A 21,434-nucleotide genomic window follows, 5' to 3' on the forward strand; every position below is an offset into this window, starting at 1 on the left:
GTTGTCTTGTTTCCCCATTGCTTTTTAGAAAAGGTAGCACTGTGCAGACTTTGAATCTAACAAGTTCTGTTCAGTCTGCAAGCAGATGCTGTGAAAACAGCATCCTGACAGTGGAGCTTCTACCCGTGGACAAAAGTGCTGCTTCTGCAGGATGCCTGTGTGCCACTACTTAGAGACTGTTGGCTGTGAGGTTTCTCTGACACTCTTGTGAACCCTCCCAGGGACAGATGGGTTTGCTCTTGAATGGCTCCATTCTTTTCTCTTTGTGAATAGAAGGGGCACTTGTTAATTTGCCCTGACTGCAGTCATGCACCACAGGCGTCTGCTTTGTCACCCCTCCTGCTGACCATGGCCTCAAGGCCAGGAGGGCTCATACTCTGAAAAAGTGTGTACTTACTGTATCTGTCCAGAATGTCTTTTGGGAGAAGAGAGATCACAGCTGAGCACAGACCATGTGCTCCCCCTTGTCTTGCTCCAACCTGGGAATTGAACGGGAGGCTTCTAGGGAACTTTCTTGGTAGAAGCAACTGATGGAAGTTAGAGAAATAAAACTCTTGTTCTCTCTTCATTGAGGAATCTTATCAAAAGCCATATAAGCAACAATGGGTTTTGCAAATCTTTGAATTTGCACATGAGCTATTATAAAATTATTCATGGGTTTTTAAGTTGGATTACTGAAATGCAGTGTACCTAAGGCAATGTCTGAAGAATGTCTGGAAACTTTCCATAAAAGCACAAACCCATTTCTTGTTCTCTTAGTCTCTTCAGACCATGCTTTGTTTGTGGACTGCTCTCAGAGTTCTCAGATTGCGCACCAACTGCCTATGCATTTCCAGACATAAGTAAAAGCAAAGTTTTGAGCCATCAACCTCAGTAATACATCCTTCTTCTTCAATACATCTTCACAGATCTGATCAGCTGCTATTCTTTGGTGCACAACATATTTAGTTAAAGAAGAATGTTCTTCTGCAGCCCTCAGACCCAGTATATGTTCCTTCCTCCTGCATGCTAAACTTTGCATTATGTAGCAGAGCTGTTTTCCAGGACAACTGCCTACAAGCTGATAGGCCTGAAGGATTTTAGGCAAATGGGGTAATGTTATTTTCAGCTTTAGAGTCTGTGAATATCTCATTAGCAAACACCGGGTTCTGTGGTAATTTGTCTGGAGGTTAGAGCAGGTGCATAGCTACTATACAGCTATAAACTGATAGTGCAATTTGTGTTGTGAACATCGGTCACTGTATTAAATTATATATATGAATACACACAGCCTTTTGAACTGTGCCCACAGGATGCCCATAGGAAAAAATCTGAGCCCTCAGACGTGTGTGGTAATGTTATTTCCTACACTGAGTATGAGACTCTGGGAGTCGTTTTCCTGGCTTTTCCAGGAATTTGGTATATAACACAATACAGCATCTGGTAAAAGTTTAACTGAAAAATCACTTATTTCTAAATTCAAATAATTTCTCTCCAGTTAAAATGTATATCCTAAGCTGCATGCTTTTCTGGCGCCAGGTAGGTAACAAATCACATTGCTTGCCTCTCGAGATGAATTTTAGAGTAATTCACTGCGCTGTGTACAACATCACCTAGAAGCCACAACACAAGTGATAAATAGTAGTTGGTTAGCAGTGGAGGGAGAGGGGGAAGTCCTTCAAAGAAAAAATATACTGTAAAGGCATAAGATAGCAACATCATCATCAAAAATGTGAATTCCATATCCCCAGTGGAAATTCCTTGGTAAGCAGACCCGGTGGATGAGACAAAATTAGCAGTCAGAAGTAAAGAGTCTGTGGTCCCAACAGAGCAACTGAGGTCACATCTGACACCTGTTGAAATCCACACTTGCGAATCTGGCGGTCGTTAGGTTGGATTCTTAATCACCAGAAAAATGGTTTACTTCAATGTATCATCTCAAGGGGAAGGGACAGAAGAAATCTGAGGTAGAAACAGAGACAAATGACTCTCTGCTTCAAGGTAATGCCGAATACAGGAGGAGCTCCCTCAGCTCTGCACTGGAGCCCAGCAGGTAATATCAGTTGCTTTAGCCTTGTGCAGACACCTGAAAGGCATTGCAGTTTTGGTGGTTGTAATTTCAGTGCTGAATGGACCAATTTAAAACACTGTAAATCCATTGAGCAAAGCATTAAATTTGATCCAATGCAATTTTATTTGAATTTTAGAAAATTAAAAGCAAAGACTATAGCTGTTTTCTGAAAATAAAAACAGTGTGAGGTGTTTTCTTTCCCATGATCGTGGGTAATGCTTTTATTTTCCAGTGACAGGAATACTCCACAAATACATTTCTGCAAAATGAAATATTTCCAGGTTGGGGTTTTCCCCTTCTCTCTCCTCTGCTCCCATTCTGTGCCCTTGGAGCAGGCAAAAGACAGAACATGAATTTTCACGTTAATATTTCTTGCTTTTGTTCAGCATCTTTTCCTGTTCCCCCACACACCACCAGAAACGCCCATGTTAATGTAATATTTTTGTCCAGAGTCTGTACCCAGCAAAAATGTCACCAAGTTCTAAAAATAAGGGTTCTGTTACAGTTTGTGATGTTAGAGGCTTGGCTAATGTGGTGAATAGGATGCAGAATATGCTGATGGTTTCAACACAATGGAGGAGTTATCAATAGAATAATGGAGAGCAAACAAGGAGTCTTGCACGTGCGCTTTTTGCTGGGTGCTTTCCAGATAACACAGACGGAGTGTAACACTGTGTTTGTGTCTTGTGGGAGGAAAGCCTAGCTGCGGCCAGCAGCCAAACTCCCTGTGAAAAGAGAAAAGAAGGCTGCTCCCATAACAGGGTGTGAAAAACTGACCTTCTAGAACAGCAGTTTTAAGTAGCTGGCGGTTTTTTTCAGCTGTGGGAAGGAAAGCGCAGTTGTGGTGCCCAGTTGTGTTGGGGCAAGTTGTGCTCTTCACCGGAGGAATGCGTGGAGTGTGTTGAAAGGAAAGATAGGGAAATGCAGCCAGGAATGTGATAGAGTGGATATAAAATAAGTGAAGACAAGTGTCCTCATGCTGGCTGCAGTGGTGACATGCATTATCTCAACGTGTTATCAGGAGATAGATGTTTGCATTCCCATGGGTCAGTGCAAGTTGTCACAGTTTCAGCTTCCAGCTTTTTCTGATGGAAATAACGTCACGAGGCGAAGGATGCACAAAAAGCCCTCAGCTTGCTTGCACCTCCGAGCAGGGTGGCACAATCTTGAAGGTCCTCTGGAGGACTTAGCGTTGCAATGTGAAAGTATGTCAGTTGGTTTTCAATGGTCCTTTACTTCTATTTATAGCAAGCAAGTTGATTAAGATATTTTATTCCACTCCTTTTCCAACTTGTTATATTTCCTTGCTAGTGAGAGAGAGTCAAATATTTTTGGGGGGGAGGGAGAGACAGATTCCTGTTAGGAGGAACCTCATTTGAGGCGTGCTGTGAACACTTTCTCTCCGTTGCTCTCTTGGAGTGGCCAGCAGGAGCCTGAAGCCTGGCACCTTCCATGCCAGCCCAACCATTTGAAGCTAATGAATTTTGCAGGAGCAGTTAGCAGGTTTTGTTATCGTTCCAGTGTGAAACAAAAACAAACAGAACCTGAGAGGTTTTTTGCAAAATGCAGTTAAGCAGTTGTCAGTGTTTCTGATCTGCTGATCAATTCCTAGCAGTAATTACAGGATCCCTATAGATCTGCTCCACAGATCCATAATAGACAGAAAAGAAATGTGTGGCATGAAATCCCAATTCCTGTACTTACTGTTTGTTGTATCTGTTCCTGGGTGTGTGAATATTCCATCTGATAAGGCGAAACACCCTGTGATACTAGTCATTAGCCATGATTTCATGTAATTATTATAGCAATTTCTCTGGTAGCTAATAAGTGTCCCACGCACCTGTGCTTAATGAAGCCATTTCCTGCCAAATCTGTGATGTTTAAGGGTTATATGGTTAGCCCATTGACGTATGATACTGTACTGTTTGAGTTCTGCTGTACCTACTTTTTCTGCAGGTGCAGTATCACAGTACAAATAGAAATGAAATTCCAAAGTTAGTATTTGTCCTAGTGAATTATTTATGTTGCCATCTCTTGTACAGTGTAGTAAATATCCCAATGTTCCCATCACTCTACTCTCTTCTAACTATCTCCTTTCCTGTGTTGTCATGTAGATACAGGAAGGGGAAGGTCGAACACCTCAGCCTTGAGTCAAGCACACTGGGCAGCTTTTCAGCAGGATCTTTCCATGCAGCTGTGTTAGAGTTTTAACCATCAGCACCCAGCCTTGTTTTTCAGTCTAAGATAACTTCTAAGTCCGGGATTGCATATAGTGCTGATATGCAGGCTTGTTTTGGTGTATGAGTGAATGGGGAATGCTTTACGCTTCTTTTCTTTTCACAGTTGAAATCAAATATGAACTCCAGTCTGAAAACAACTGATAAACCTGGGGTAGTTTTGTTGTTATGGACCTTTTTCTGCTTGTTTTAAAAAGCCTGGTTTAGAGGGGAAAACAAAGCAATAAGAAAAGAGTGGGCTTAGTTAGGAATTTTGGTACAACAAAAAACTCGAAAATAAGAGAAGCAACATAGAAATGCTGCCAGAATTAACTTCGGTTTTTGTGAATCTCTTAAAGTTGCAGGCTTACATACCTGTAAACCACCAGTTTCCCTGCTAGAAGTGATCTGACCACCATTTAATTGTGCCTAGTGATAGCATCATATTTTTTCATGCACTGGCAACTGGGACTTACTTTAATTTCTTTTGACAGATTTCATCTAGGGATTCCTAGATTAAATAAACATAAATTATCCAAATGGATTTAAACTGATTCCCATATAAGACAAGATTTGGGAACCAAAACAAACAAACAAAAAAACCTGCAGTAAGAAGTAAGCATTTTGCTTATGTACTTTTTGTTTAAAAACTTATAATAAAACTTTGCAGCCCCAAAAGGCTCAGTGTCTGCTAGTTGGTGTGCCAGGTGTTGTGTACTCCGGCAGTGTAAAGCACAGGATTGACTCAGGAAGTGGTGCAGATGTTGGACAGCAGTGCCAACCGGTGAAGGAGTGAACCCTGAGGAAATGTGTTTCTAGTTCCCTGTATACTCTCAGATTGCTTTTCACATCTCAGTATTTATTGATGTGCAACATGCAACATAATTTTTCCAGTGGAAAAATTAGTATTTACCCACACTTCTCTCACTGTGATATTTGAAATAATAGGATGTCATTATTTGCTGTGCTCAGAGTAGGAAATAACTATGACAACTCTAATACCATGGCTTGATTAATATTGGATTCTTAATAACAATCTCTACACATAGATTTCGGTAGCAGGATGAGTCATTTGTGCAGGCAGAGTTGATTCCGGGTGAGCCAATGGCTCCATGGCAACTCGGAGAAAAGCATCTGCAGAGCAAGGAGCCGGCGTAACCTCCTGATGTGCAGGTAGGGCATTGTGTTCAGGAGCTCTTCAGCCCGCCTTGCTGTGCTGTTTGCTTGGAGCTGGTCAGTCTAGTATAGCCAAAGCCTTATACAAAACCTCACAGTAACGTGAGCCAGCTGATTCCAAAAGTTAAACTATGCAGAAAGTACACAGGCATAAATGGTCTGCATAAGTTGAATTAAGAGTTACTTCACTCCACCACACTTTCCACTTTGGCCAGCAGTATGAAAAAACATCGACTGCTAGTAGTGGAATTCCTGTCAAGTGAAAGCTGCTGTTGGAAGTTCACCGGGAGCTTTGCTTGAGTAAGGACTGTAGGATTTGGCCACTATTCAGTGAAAATTGTTTCCATCTCGGACTGTGCAGGGGACCTTCATGGTCTGCTTTACTACAGAAGGCAACTGAAGTGACAGTAACTCGCATCACTCCCTTATGTCATGGGTGGACACAAAGGTCTTGTTGGATTTGTATTTTTCATTCTCATACTAATGTTACCAAAAGCCCCCACAACTCTTCACATTATAAGATTGGCAGTGGGAATTTTCCTTCATGCCTTGCACTGACAGCAGCGCAGCATGCCAAGATGGCTGCTGCAAATGGCAGCTATTTATATAGTTCTTCTGAGTTCTGATTCTGGGGAACTGATTGCAACTAATGGACTGATGGACTCTGTCGTAGATTTTAAATACAGGTTGGTTTGCATAGGCAGCAAGGGGAGAAGGGCCAAATGGATATGCCGGTGCCCAGCAAGTCTGCAAGTTTGACTTCCTGGTTATGGAAAGGTGCAGGGCTCTGCATGTTCCTCTGTCTTCAAGGTCCTTTAGTCTAGATCTGAAAAAGAATCATCAAAACTGTGTGTTCTGCCTGGAGACAAAAAAAAAAAAAAAAAAAAAAAAAAGCTGTAATGTTGTGTTGGTTTGTCCCAAGTGTCACACTCCAGTGCCCTCAGTGTCTGTTCCTGCCCACAGTGCGTGGTGTGTTGTGAATTCAAGGCAGGTAGAGGAGCAGCAGAAAGGAATTCACTGCACTGGCCATTTATTTCCTTTAAAGCAGGGACAAAAAGTCAGATCCAATCTTCAGAAGCTTATCTTTATGGTTTGCATTTTATCGAATCTCATTTTACTAATTCCTTCTGATTCCACATTGGCCATTAGGCATAATGTGTTCTTTATTGGTATACTGTTTAATAACGTGTTAATTGATGGCTGTCACGGTGTAGTTATCGGAGGCCAGTCTGTATTTCAAACTCTGGAAATCCTAAAGCAATGGCCCATCACTAACGGCAGCATGGTAGAAATAAGGACGTTTATGACCTATGCACATCTTCCGTTTCTGTACTGCTTCTGTCTGGTTTGGTACAGGCGAGTTTATGAAGAGCTGTTGTCTGAGTGATGGTGGGTGGGGAAGGTGAATGGGACAAGGTTGTACAAGGCTTGTAGCCACTCTGAAAGCCATTTCATGACAGGTGGTGCTATGGAGGCTCACTGAGTTTGCTTGTATTTGGCACTCTGAAGCTAGCCAGCACCAGGGTAACAACATGTTCAGCTATTTGTAAACTAAGCAGGGGCCTAAAAAACATTCCACTCACAAGGAAAAAATTGATTTAAAGAGGCTTGGAGTGGAGCTTCAGTATCAATGAACACTGAAGAGCCTTCTTAAACTGACACAATAAATTAGTTCAAAACAGATGACAGCCCTACAGATTACCCACCTCTGAACAAAGGAGGGGCATTCTGGTCCCCTTCACGAAAACATAGATAAAAATTTTGTTCTTCTACTCTAATGAGGCAAGCTCAGATATAAGTCAATAGAGCAATTCATTAACAAATCTAGTGAAATCCCCTGGGTTACCAGTGAGATGACAGTGAAAGTGGATGTGCTGTGAAAACTCTCCTTTGGTAGAGATGTCCATATGCTAAGGGTCAGAGAGCTGAGTGGTTTGTTCTGTTTACTATTCACCATACACATATGGCAGTTAAGGTCACTGTTATCAGACACTTTCTCTGTACACAAAACAAAATTTCCATATGGTCCATGAAAATGGATATGCTTTGCTCCCATGCAGCTTCCCACGGCTCCCTCTTTGTGCGGCACCGGTTAGAAGTGTAAAGGCAGGGTGTGAGGGGTTACCTCGTCAGTCAATTGCACGCTCCGCTTTGTGCATCAGTCCAATTTAGGGCAAATCTGCATCACTTTTTTCCCCCTGTCTTTCAGGCACAAATGCTCATGTCAGTCTATTAGAACGTGATAGAAGTACTGATCACTGCCTCTGCATCTAAATCCTTTTGAAACCAGGATGACCTGCTGAAGAGGATTTTGAGTGGAAGGCCCTTCACAAGACTCTTTCAAATCCACATAAATAAAGCCCTTTACTGGCTTAAAGTGGCCCCTCAGATTTAGCACTACAGAGCCCCTAAAAAGCACAACACGATTGTCATGGATATTACATGATGGTAACAACAACAGGCCAAGAAGACAAGTCTCCATGCTGAACAAAACTAGGCCAGACTTTTTCATGATTTGGGATACAGCTTGCTGACAGCCCTGTAAATAGGCTGTTTAACCCTTTGAAAGTGAATAAAGAGCGGGGAGACAAATGCTTTCTGATAGACTTTGTGTACGTAACGGGTAAAAAAAGTATATTCCAGCATTCTGGGTTTCTGCTGCAAGATTAATACTTACATATCTGCGAGTAATTACGCTTCTGCATAAACAGCTGAGCTAAATAGCTGATTGCAGGTGGAGGTCTTCACACAAAGGAACTGTGGGGACTGCTGTTACGCGGTCCTGATTTAGGTCCAAGACATGTTTCTCCCCTTCCCTGTTATAATTCATCTCTCTCTAAAAAAAAAAAAAAAAAAAAAAAAAAAGGAAAAGAGTGACAGGCGAATGTCACCTCTCCTTCCATAAACATCTCTAACAGACGGGAGGGCATTGCATTTATCTGCTGCTCCTGGGTCGCAAATACACTGGCAGTCTCTCTCCCTAGGAAAGCGGCTTGATAAAAATCAAATGTTAAAAATCAGTATTTTACCCAGGTCCTAAGATGGTAAAACTGCTGACAAAATAATCTCCTAGAAATTAAGAATTATGTATATTTCCCTCAATTTTATAAAGCTGTTTATGTTGCTGCTCGAATGGCTCCCTTGTTACACACAATTTCTGAGGCTTGGCAGCCACGTGGTTTTCATAAATCCAGATACTACCATTTCTAACCTCTGACCATGTTTTAACTGCGCAGGGCCCTTTTAATTCATTTAACTCATTTTAATTGTCTTTCAGGGGAAGCGCGCTTTCTTTGGCCAGCTTAACTGGCAGGGAACGCTGCCTGCTTGAGTACTTGCTGCCATTCAAAGAGACCTCTCATGAAAATGCATGCTTGTCCTCGCAACTCCTTCAGCAACTGTAATATTTCTCCCTTACTGTTTATGTCAGAGAGTCATTACTGGAAGCTGCTGACATTTTTGACATTCAGTAGCATCAGAGCACATTAGGTGGTCCTTAGATAATTTTTAGACAAAATTTACTTGTATCACATGTTCAGGCCATTACAAGCAACAGAAGTAATGTGCTTCCGTGCAAAGATATATCAGTCAGCACACTCATTTTTGTGGACCTTCCTGTATTATTCTCTAGCTGCACGATTTTAACCATGCAGTGCATAATGTATAATGCACTGTATTACCCAGGCGGTACGTGCATTGTTTTTGGCTTTTGTGCAAGATCAATCTCTATTAGGAAATCTATTATCATCACTTGTGTTTTACTACAATGAAATAAATAGGCAGCTGCAGTTGTTTGGCCTAATAGCTCTTAGCGTGATTGCTAGAAGTAGGAAATCAATGCAGGGTGAAGAGAAGAAACATTTTTAATAACTTACACTTCAGATATGAGATCCCCAAGTTATTACAAATTATAAGGTTAAGACCTCTTTCAAGAATCCTAGCTAGTTAAATATTTAAAACTCCTGGGTGAGAACACATGCACTAATGAGCTTCAGGCTACTAAACACCAGAATCTAGGGGGAGACATCTTGCTTTATATTAGAAAGTATTAGTGAATATCAACTGGCCATGAGAAGTGTTTAATTAAGAATTATATTGATATGGGGAAAGCAGGGAAAGCACCAGATTGCCAAATCTACTCTTCATCACCATTAGAAGCTGGATTTGTGTGCACGGAACAAATGCAAGCAGCAGTGGCTCGAGCCAAAGGCTGCATGGTGTGGGACCTGCCTCTCCCTGTGGCCTTCCCACAGCCCTGGAGATGCCAGAAACCTCCGCACAAACGTGGATGGAGCTGCCTGCCTTCTCATGTTCCCTTTAAGCATCATGGGCTTCTGATGACGAGCAATAGCTGCGTTTTAGATTCTGTGATTTCAGCAATTCTGTTAATCTAGCTGCTCTCGAATGAAAACATAATGCAAGCATCAGGCTGATACGCATTGTACAATGCACCCACCCCCAAAAAAGAAAAGGAAGAATCTCATAAATCATTGAATCCCTCCCCCGTGGCCTTTTAATTCAGAAATTTAAGAACGTAAGAAACCTGTTAATTGTACCCAGACACGTTATGTTGGCGATCCTAACAAGAACTGTAAGGTTGAAATTCAAATGCTGAGAAGCAAGGAGGGGAGTTGAGATGGAATGTGAAGACTGGTATGACACGACTGAGCAGCAGGCGATATTTGGCCTTGCTGCACAACTGTGGTAGTAGAGTTTGCATTGTGTGGGCACGTGTGTACGTTATGTAAAATAGCCTCAGCCTGTCTGCTCTCTGAAACAGGAGTGTGAGCGGGTAAACAGCTCTGAGCAACAGATGAAAGGCTGCCAGAGTTGAGACTCCTGGTTGAAAGGTTCCAGCAGTACGTGCAGTGACAGTCTCGGGTTATTTGTGTTTCCGAGCTCCTGCGTATTTGAATTGTGTGCTCATCTGTGGAGGCTCCCCATTATCTTATTCCTGGTTGTGTTCATCAGTGGAGCTGGCTGCCTGGCTGCAGACGTATTGCATAGGGCAACTTCAGTTACATTTTCCCTGCTTCTGCCCAGGAGAAAATCAGCAATATTTTGTTTTAATTGATGATGCTAAATCACAGCAGCTCAACGCCTGCATCCTGCTCTCTCCGTGTGCGTCTCCTGCCACCTGGTCAGTGTCGGTCCACTGCTCTGTTTTTAAATCAAATTATGCTTGTGATAATATTGTCTTGAGCTTACAGTTGCTGACATGGATATTGACAAAGGCTTAGCCAGTATTTTAATAAGAAAACAAAATACGGGAAATACTCTAGAGTTTCCAGGTGGATCATTAACAAGACGCCTTGGAGGGCTGAGACTGCCAGCCAGCACAGGGAATGCATCACAGTTCGTCATACAACTTAAACTTCTTTTGACATCTAGTTATGTCGAAATGTGACTGATCACCTAGGGGTCCAGGCTCCTGTGAGGGAAAAGTTCACTGACAGACAGCGAACGAAGCTGATCTTAAATGAGAATCAAGAGAAAGCAGCATTCCAGTGTCTGACAGTCTGCAGCTGCTACCTGGGTCTGCCTAACGAAGACGAGCCTGCTCTGCTGAACAGTTATATTAGCATCTGTATGCTTCTGTCTCATTATCACACATCTGCCCACCTTTATTCGAATGAAGCTTCTTCTGATCTGACAGCTCAGGCATTGTCAGTGAATAGATATTATGGGATCCGGGTACAGCAGCTTAGGGTGTTAGCTTTTATTTTCTAAAGACTGTTGTATGGTTTGACAGTATAATGCCACCGAGGTAAAGAAGATAATTAACATATTGGGCAGTCTCTAAACAAAGCTGAGACAGTTACACTGGCAAAAGTGCCGCTGCTGGAGTGGTATTGTTTGCACTGGAGGAACATCAAAGGTTGCAAGATCTGCCTTGGGAAAGAGCAGGGGCACAGGTACGCCTTGTCCCCCTCCAACAGATAGTCTGGGGCTTTGGTTGATGCCCAGTAACTGCATGTCCTCCCATTGCCTCTGCTCAAAGTCTCCTGTCATTCTGGGTGAGCTGTTCCCAGCATCTGGGAGGATGTGAAAATGGAGGTAGAGAGGAGGAAGATGAAGGTTCTCTCTCTTGAATTTATTTTTACCCTACAGCACAAAGCTAAATGCTTGTGTGAGCTGCACACAGCGCCTGTTTGGATGGAGATTTAAGCCTCCTAAGTTGGAAATCACATGTGGGATTTTCTGGAAATGCCAAAAACACATGACAGAGGTTTCATCATTTGGCTTCTCAGTAAAGGAGTAGAAAGACCTTCTTAGAAACACACAAACAAACAGGGAAATAGCATTCTGAGCTCCTGATGTAGATGAGCTTTGATGGTTAGAGAACAGATGCTCATACTCTCTGCAGCTCTGAGAAATGAAATGGACTTCAGTGCACTGCTTCATAGTTTGCTTTCTATCTGAATACTGGGCAGTGGTAGGCTGGAATGGCACCTTGGTCCTGCACTTCATAAACACTTCAGAGATGAAGCACTGTAGAAAATAACACTTTTATAAGCTACTTTGCTGCTTTTTGTCATTTGGGAGAACTAATGAGCAGGATGCATTGCTACAAGAGCATCCCTGAACATCTCTGCTGGAGAACACTGATGTTCTGAAGGGCCTCAGTGGTACCTCCAGGTGCCCCTGACCACAAACAATGTGGTAGCCAAAGCCCAGACACTCATCTGACTCAGGTGAGTCCCCTGGTTAAAGCCAACAGTCTCTGCTGTTCCTGTGGCAGTGTGCTGAGAATTTAGCCCTAAACGTCTGTGTTAAGGACGTTCTTCAGTTCATTCATGGCTTTTGTTTCACCGCTTTTCTCCTTTGTTCTTGAGAGTATGCAGTGTTTCCATGAGTTAATGTTGGAATTACTGCTACTTTGCAACAAGGCAATCAAAGTCATTTCATCATCCGCGCCAATAACGTGAGCATGGCTCGTTCAGGTTGGCCCAGCTGCCCCACGCTCACAGTTGCGAAGTTTGAATACCAAATAAGATATTCATTTTTTAAGAGGAAAAAAAAAAAAGATAGAATCCATTGTCATTCACTCTAAAAAGGCATTACAGACTGCCGACACTGTACAGAAAAATAGGAGATGTTGACCTTTGTATTGTAAACTTTCTGTAGCATTGCCCTCCTTGCCGGCGCGGCTCCCCCTCGCACACATGGGCGCGCACACGCGCTCTTCAGCTCTATGTTATCTCAAATAATTACCCTGCGCTTCTGGCTGTCCCCAGTGACTGCTGCTGCTAAAAAAGCTACTCATTGTCGGTGAGTGAAGAGGGATTTCAAACCTGCTTCTTGTGGCCCAGCAACAGCTCTTAATTAACCACTCAGGTATTGAGCCGCCTCCTCGCCCGGCTCCATCCATATGGCAGAACATGTCCGTGGCGATAATCACTGAAGGAAATATTGTATCAAAAAAAAAAGGGCTCACTGAACAGAAAGCTCCTGCAAATTATTTTTAATGATTCTCCTCTCCAAGCCGGGCTGTTCGCTGCGCTGGGCAAGGGCTGGGGACATGCTGTCCTTGCTGTCCTTGCAGCTCCGCTGGCCGGCTCCTGGTGGTGGCACGAGGTGGGTGCGCGGTGCCTGGCCTTTGTTCCTGCTCCCTCCTCCTGGGTGCGTGCCCGCTTCCAAAAGGAAGAACTCGCAGGCTTTGTGCAGCCCCACGTTTTTTCTTTCCCCCTTTGGTTTATAGAAAAGAAAATAGCGATTAGAGTTTATAAATCTAATTAAAAATGAAGTTGCATTTACATTTTAAAACCTCGCGTACTGCCAGAATACTGTGTCAAAAGATATTATGTATGATTTTACTTTGTGACAGAAACCATTACATTTAAAAATTCATTACAGCAAGGTTAGTTAGACACATGATGGATGCAGCTTTAATCCTGCCATATATTATTACAGTTAAAATGTAAATGATGAAAAATATTTTGTGCTTATCAGCATTTATGTGGAAATGTGTTTTACAGTGATATATGGTGTTATATTTCTATTATTATGATGAGAAAGAATGAAATACCAAAAGACGAAGTGTTTATTAAAACATGGTTACTTGTGATAAAATATTCTTGTTGTACATGACTTTAAACATATTTACCGAGGGCATTTGTCCAAAACAACTGTGAAATGCGTTTGCTATGCAAATCATTCTTTGTAATTTTTTCTCCTCTCTGTTATACTGACTGCTGCTTTCTAATAGCCTAATGTTAAAGTCATGTAAATATATTTTTATTATTTTTCATTTCAGGCATGGGGGACTGGCGCTGTTTACACACATGCCTGCATTTGGATAGAGTGGATATGCAGAAAGACATAAAACAGGAAACCAATCCTAGCACAGCCCCGTGTTCCTTTGTACCTCCTCTTGTTCAGCTCCTCAAGGCCCAGCCTGCAGCAGAGGAGCCGGCCCTTGGCCTTTCAGCACATGTGGCCCCTGCAGCCTGTGTCCCGTTGACTCCCCAGCGACCCAACAGCCCACAGCAATCCAACACCCTGTGCTCCCAATCCTTTCCATTCCACTGTGCAGCCATAAGCAAGCCACTGCCGGGCACCTTCATGGCCACATGGTGTGGCTCTGCACCGGCACAGCCCCCTCCATTTCCCATGGAAGGTGAGTTTCTAACTGTGTTTGTGCTTTAGACGAGCCCTGTAAGGAAACATATGCAACCTTCCCCTCGGTCTGAGGGCTAACAAGTTTGGAGGCCAGGCCTACATGCTGTGAGTCCCTGGGCTGGGTGCGTTGTTTAAGGGCTTGCTCTCAGCAGTGACCCGGCAGGAAGGGCTGCTGGTGCTTGGGCTGCTCCCCGAGGCACAACCCCGCACAGGTCTGCCCAGAACAATGCAAAGGCCACAGGTGTCCCGCAGGAAGGCTGTGGCAGAAAAGAAAATACAGCGCCAAAGCCCTGAAGCTCTGGAATGTGGCTGCCGTGCCTGTGCTCCCATATGTGCTCCGGCTGCTGGACTGCCTGTGTGCTTCAGGTGCGGCCCTGGCTGGCCGCTACCGTATCCAGAGCTCAGTTGAAGGTTCTACCCAACAGCCCAGCATCACGGAATTGCTCCCACGGCAATCCCATGGCGTGGTTTCTGGACATGCCCACTCCAGGTTTGTCCTGTTTGTTTTGTTGCTTTTTATGCAGTTTACCTTTAAGAAAATAATAGTTTCAGTAAATGAATTAAGTGGTAATAAGGCACATTACTGCTGTTAATTCCTCCAGTTTACGCTGCTGTATCTTCAAGAGAATTAGACTGATTTAAATTTGACATGATGCAGTAATCGGGCTGAGATTGCTTGTAGTTACATGAAGCTGAGCCCATCTTTATCAGCTCATTTTCTGAAAAAAAAATCCCCTAAGCAGCTCAGAATATTTGTTTGTGATCAGAGCGTTGTGCCCTTCAGCCTGCAGTGCCTGTCGTCTGACACGAACAGAAGCAGAGACCTGGTGCTTGTAGTTCACCAAAGTGGCTATTTCCTTATAACCTTCCTCTTGTAACAATGTTTATTCAGTTATCAGGGAAGAAATATCATTTGTCCGTGCAGCTACAATTACCCAATTTGTTGTATAAATTATTACTTTTTTTCTCATCTCATGTTGATGACAGAATCATTTAATAGACTTTCAGTTGCTCAAGCTTGAAAATTGGTTCCACATTCCCCTTTTTTTAGTTTTCCTCCCTAGGGTGAGTGCAACGTGGCCTAAATGCCATTCCCAGCCCCCCCTCCCCCTTCTTTTTTTTAAACATCTGCTTGTATGAGGATGTTGTTGTGTACATTAGCGCTGTGCAGTTTAGCACCTTTAGGACTACCTTTGGCTCTCAGCTTCCTTGCTTCCTGGGCCAACCATAATATATCAGGAACCGTGGATATTTCCTATCTCAGCACTCTCCATAACTCTTTTGCTCAGCTGTCTGAAGCTGTTTTCTTTAGGAAGTCCAAAGTGAGGGGGCCTGCTTGACCTGGCATCGGTCCTATTTATAAGAATAAACCTTCTTCCCCGTACACCTTTGGAGATTTGTCGTGTAGGGGTCACATCCGTTTAAATGAACAGCAATTGCGCCTGTGACGGAACACGGCCACGTAACCTTTATTGTCCCGTCCTACCCTTTTGTTTGAAGTTATTAAACGTACTCAGCTGATTTTCTTCAAAGCTAAGGCTACAGGATCTGCAGCCGTGTCTCTGCCACATAATTAATTAGGAAGGAAAAAAACAGCTATTGTGCACGCTGTATTTTTGCAAGATGTTTGTTTGTTTCCTTAAAGCCAGCATTTGCTTTTTTGCTTTTAAATTGTTGCTCTCCTGCTCTCACCACTGAAATAAATGCCAGTCGGGCTCATTTGCTTAGCACAGGAGTTCCCGTGTGGCAGAGGGAAGGGGCAATGCACGGAGCACTCATCTCATTTCCAGCCCACAGTCTGAGGCTTTGGCTCAGAAGCAGTGCCACCTCCACCTCCATGGCACTGAGATGTCACACTTCGGATCTGCCCACTCACAAGTCAGCCCGGGTGCCTGTGCGGCGTATTTATTTTCTCCTTGTTTATTTTTAAGTCTAAGAATATTTGCTGAAAGCAGGATTATCACTTTGTAGACCACCAGCAGCTGTTGAAAAGCAGGGCATAAAAGTTTGTTTATGTCTTTAATAACCCTCTTAATGACGGAGCAAGCACATTATTCACAATAAAATAGCCTGGCATAATCTTGCTTCAGTGTGCGGTGGGAGGGAATTAAGAAACATCTGCTCTGCCATAAAATAACATAATATATACCATTTACATTAGAAACATGTGTCTACACATATGTATATTATATACATATATTTAGAACGTCTCAGTGGAACTCGTCTTTTTAATTACATTTGGAGAACAACAAAATGGTTAAATGATGATATTTTTACTTCTGCATCTCAGCTTTATGCAGTGTCTGTGGGTACGGCTGGTTACAGTGACAAGGGACAGAGCATCAGAGTACACCTGAAGATATACGAGGGCAGATTTTCAAGCACTGAAATTGGGGTTCAGTTTCTGTTTTTAGCCTCCAAATGACTGACCTGATTTTCTGAAGTACAAAGCGTTCATGGGCTCTTGACTTTATGAGCATTGGTTGCTCAGCAACTCTAACAAATCAAGCCACTATTTCAGTGCCTAAATGCAGATTTTATTTACAACAACAGCATCTGAATCCACAGCTTTCCTCAGTGTGAATTATTTGTATTACTCCTGTGCTGAGCACGAGAGCTCACCGTGCTGGTGCTGCACTCAGCAGGAGGGTGGCTGCCTCTGCCCTGACAAACCTGGGGCAAAAAGGGACAAAATCGGGATCCTGAAGCCAGCAGGGCAGCGCTCCGCCCTGGCAGTGGCCGTGCCTTGTGGCTGCCAACCAGCACAGCATGTAAACATGTCTTTAAATTTCGGCGTGTGAGATGTAAGTGGAACTACTTGCATCTTAAAATTAAATACATGTTTCACTAGATCAGGCCAGATGGTTTTACATGCTCAAAAGTGACATTTACAAGGTCACATAGGAAGTGTTTGACAGAGCCAGGAACTGAAACCAGATCTCCCAAGTGCCAACCCAGTGCCTTAATTTTGCTCACATCCATTTTTCCTTCCCGCTGGCATGTTTCTCAGTGCAAACAAGGAAAAAATGAATCCAGTAAGTAGACAATTAAGTTGTTGTTTTTATTTAGAGGCGCTGGGAACGCAAATGCCACTGTTTGAAAGATCAGTACTTTCATTTTTTCAGTGAGGCATATGTTTTCATGGACTTTTTTTTTTTTAATTTTGCCTGTTCTATCTTACAAGAATGCAAGAGATCTGTTTTCATTTTGTAGGTGGCCCACCAAATAGAAGCTATAAGTTAATAAAATTTCTATGCAGATTTATGTGAACTGGATGAACTCTCCCAGTATCTGAATGTTAATCTGTTGGAAAATAGCTGCCGTGGTACTGGAACAGCTCAACATCATACAGCAGGGCACACTCACAGCAGCACTCCGCTGACATTTTCCCTACAAATGCCAAAGTAAACATGAGAGACTACTGTGGGGGAAAACCAGTGAACTACTGGAAAGGCAACTGTGGTGAATTTAAGGCAGTTGCCTTAGATTCACCTAAATCTCTGCTTCTATTAATGTGTGTATTTTCCTTGGTAGACATATCCGTGTAAATTTTCTTGGATACATTTGATTTAGCCTGCCTCACTTTGCCTCTATTCTTGGCATGGACTTAGCTCTTTGCAGGCTCCCATTCTGCCTTAGTTTTTAATGTCTTCAACCTCCCTGTCCTGTTCCAACTGAAATCCAGACCATGAGAGAGCACCCCAGGGAAAATGCTGGATCCTCCAAGCATGAAAAGGAGGGGAGCAACAGCATTCTCACAGGACCCTCCTACTGCACCCACAAACTGTATAAAGGTAAAATGAGTAGGGGTGGGGGTAGGGTTTGCATAGTGACCTCTCATCTTGACTGGCCAGCCTGTATTTCGCCAGGTCTAGCGTATAAAGGACTTGCGAGGATGGAGTTTGTGCATCTGTGACCGGATTACAAAAACCCTCAGAAATTGCTGTAATTTAAGACACATTTAAAAGTGTACTCTGGATGGCAAGGATGGCACTTGGGGATTGAGGACAGTAATCTCTGACAGTGGGCCAGTAATGAATACTGAGATATCTTGGGCTCTCCCTCAGCTGCCCCACTGCTGTGCCAACCCAATGGCATGAACTTTAAGGATCTTTGCAAAAAGCTCGTGTGCTAAACAGCATAGCACAGCTGACATTCAAGGAGCACTTAACATCAACCTATTGCTCAGGACCATACCAGTACCTACACAGTCTTGTGCCAGAATCTATTGTATAAGGATCAGACCAAGCATCTTGTTTAGGAAGGACATATTTCCTTCTCCACTGGAAGGCACTTAGGAAAGAGATCACAAAAGAAAATCTCCATACCACTGCCTCCACAGCTCAGCTTCCTGGCTTTGACTTCAGCAGCTCTCATTAATTGAGCCAGAGTCAGTATCTTGCTTTGGCTTTTGTACTCCTTGATGGATTTTTATTTTATTTCAACCATTACTTTTCATCATCACTTTTTAAGGCCATAGACAATTTTTATATCCACAACATCCTGGGGCATTGAGTTCCACAGTTTAACTATGTGTTGTGTGGATGCACACTATGAGTTCTTAAATCCTTGTTCCTTACAGTTTTTTCCATCATCTTACAAACTTCAGTTGCATCCACTTGTCACACTCTGCACTTTCCTCAGGCTATAAAATCATCCTGTATTTAGGTGCTTCTCAGAAACAGTCCTGTATCTTTAAAGCATACCAAATCTTGATTGAGAAACTGATGAAAAATTATATTATTTTGGGCTTAATTGCTCACACACTGCCACCTTTGATGATGCACAGAAATAGCTCGAGAAGTACCATTAAAAGCAGAAATCCAAAGAACAGAATCAACTCCAATTTCCTCCACAAAGTAAGGGATTTGGATCAAGACAAAGTCATCAGCATCTGCCCAGGTTCCCCAGGTGGCTTTGGGGAACCCATCCCTTCCCTTCTCTTCCGGGGAGTCTGCTCTTCCCATCTGGGAGACTGAGTTGAAGACACTAAGTATTGGTTAGAGGAATTCTTAGGTATAAAATCAATGTCTAAATTTGTCTAACAAGAGTTTGAACTGCAAGCTTTAACAATATTAATACACTTAATTTTATCTAGTCCTAGCCAGCTCATTTACTGGGAGATTTCTTGGTTTGTGTGAACTGATTCTGGAGAACTGGAAAGCAAAGACCCACATAGCACCCATCACAGCTTATTACAGGGGGTAAACAGTCAGTGTTATTAGTAGATGAGGAAAGGTAGATCAATATAAAGAAATACTGCTCTCATTCACTATTCCCTTTGTCACTGCCAGGCCTCAGAATTTTTCAGTTCATTGATGTCAGTAAGGATTTACTCGCCTGCCCAAGAAGCTGGTGCCTGATTATTCCCAGGCTGCAGCAGATCCTGATCAGCATGTAAGCTGGCCTGGGCAGCTGCGTAAGAAAACAAAATTTTAAGATCACAGCAACTTAAAATACTGCTTGAGTTTATAACGTCAACATTGGTATCAGGGAACATGGCAACAAAAGTGACCAAAAAGCATCTCTTTTCGCTGTAGTGCTTAGCAAATACATCAGGTTGGTTAGACAGAGGGCATGTAACGTTTTCATTAGCTGAATGAGCACCTAGCTCAAGCCGAATCTGAAGGCTTTTGGAAACACTTTATTCACAGGGAGCAGCTCAGGAGTTAAACTATGTTTAGCATATTCCCTTCCCTACATTATTTCACGTGCAGAGCCGCTTCCTCTCTGACAGCATCAGGAGCCTATCCTTACATACCCTAATGGTCTCATGCCTTCAGCAAGCTGTGGCTTATACCCACATACCTCCTCATTGCTGTTATCACCAATGGTTTCCTCACTGGAAATAATCATGCACATTACAACTGTTGCCAAAACCCTCTGGCATCAGAAGCACTCTCGGAAGGAAAGCCTGAAGGCATGCAAGGGCCTGAACAGGGTAGCTGCAGTGAGGCAGGTCAGCAGTACTACATGGGAACCCATGCAAGAGAAAAGCTGCACGCTGCCTTCATGTTTAACACCAGCCAGAGTTAGGGGTCTGATTCTGCTGGGCTTTCAGAATGAAACACAAATGCTGGCCTGTGCAAATTCCTCTGTTCATGGTTTCACGTCCATGTGCTCACACCAACAATCCATCATGAGGTCCCATCGCTGCATCTGCGTGCCTTTGTGGAGACTGCAAAGGTTTTGCATGAGTTCAAATATGAAAAGAAAAGTCATTTTTCACACATTCTGATTTCAAATATGACTGTAAATGTTCTAAGCCTCTTTTTATGTTTAAACATTTTTAGTGAGTTAAAAGCCAAACAAACTATATCTGTTACATTTCTGCAGTTAGACCATGTAACTTGATTGCTTGACAAAGCATAAGCGGTATGAGGTCCTTTATGGGCCACAGCTGAGCTGGATTTTATGCCTAAGAATTTCCCCATTTTGGACCAGAAGTAAAAAAAAAAATTCTTCTGGGCAGCACCCATGAGCCCAAGTCTGGAAAGAAGAAGTGAAATGAGGGCAGAAAGCCCCCAAAAGAGCCTGGCTGTCCCTTCAGACAGAGCAGAAGGAAAGTAAAATCACACCTCTGTTCTTTGGGTGTGGGGTCACCCATCCCACCCCAGGAGCAGGGCGAAGTACCGAGACTCCCAGCAGCAGCCAGGGAGGTGTTGAGAAGCCCATCCGAGGGGACCTGGGGATAGTGCTTGTCCCAACTGGGGATTGGAGCAGAGGGACTTCACAGAAGACAGCCCCCAAAATGCTCTGCAGCCCCCAGATGCCATGGTGCTGTGGATGGGTGAGGGAATTGTTGGCTTGCCACCGCCTGCTCGCTGTGTGGTCCTGCCCAGGGAGACATCTCAGTGGCTGCCAGGAATGAGGAAAACTGGCATGTTTTTGTTTTGTTTCCTTTTAAATAAACTTGCCGTCCTTAATCTGGCAGGCTGGAGCCCAGGCTCGACAGGCCAATGAGTAATGAGGTGCGAGGGAAGACAGGATGTGGAATTAGGAGGTCAGGGCTGAAGGTTGCCCCAAATTTAATCTCTACTTCTCCTTCTCCATGTGCCACTGCTGACCACGGTGTAGACGCACACTCACCAGCGATGCCCTACAGCCCCATATACCAGCAAGGCCAATGCAGGAGGAGTTCAGGAGCCAGGACTCCCCTCCCTGCCCGCCCTCATAGGCCTGTGCCCGCAGCAAAGCCTTCCCTGCCTTCCAGATGCAGTGGTTCAGAAGCTCAGGGGAAGTCAAGTTCACCCCGTGGCTCTGGTGACACTCAGTGTTACCTCACTGAGCTCATCACCATCTTGGGTACCTACCAGCAAACATTAATTTCCTTCCAGTACCCTTGCCAACCTTTCAGCCTAGCTTCAGCT

General features: G+C 43.5%; 1 long non-coding RNA gene across 4 annotated transcripts in view; it reads right to left on the bottom strand.

Moving 5' to 3' along the window:
- The window catches only part of LOC121111680, a 141,752-nt gene continuing 120,318 nt past the window's right edge, over positions 1 to 21,434 (bottom strand). For all 4 annotated transcript variants that reach the window (XR_005862897.2, XR_006931199.1, XR_006931198.1 and 1 more), the window contains exon 8: positions 1 to 21,434. This exon is cut by the window's right edge and continues 10,768 nt beyond it. This is a non-coding gene — a long non-coding RNA (uncharacterized LOC121111680).

Source organism: Gallus gallus, chromosome 11 (assembly GCF_016699485.2).
Source record: "Gallus gallus isolate bGalGal1 chromosome 11, bGalGal1.mat.broiler.GRCg7b, whole genome shotgun sequence".
Classification (NCBI taxonomy): Eukaryota; Metazoa; Chordata; class Aves; order Galliformes; family Phasianidae; genus Gallus; species Gallus gallus.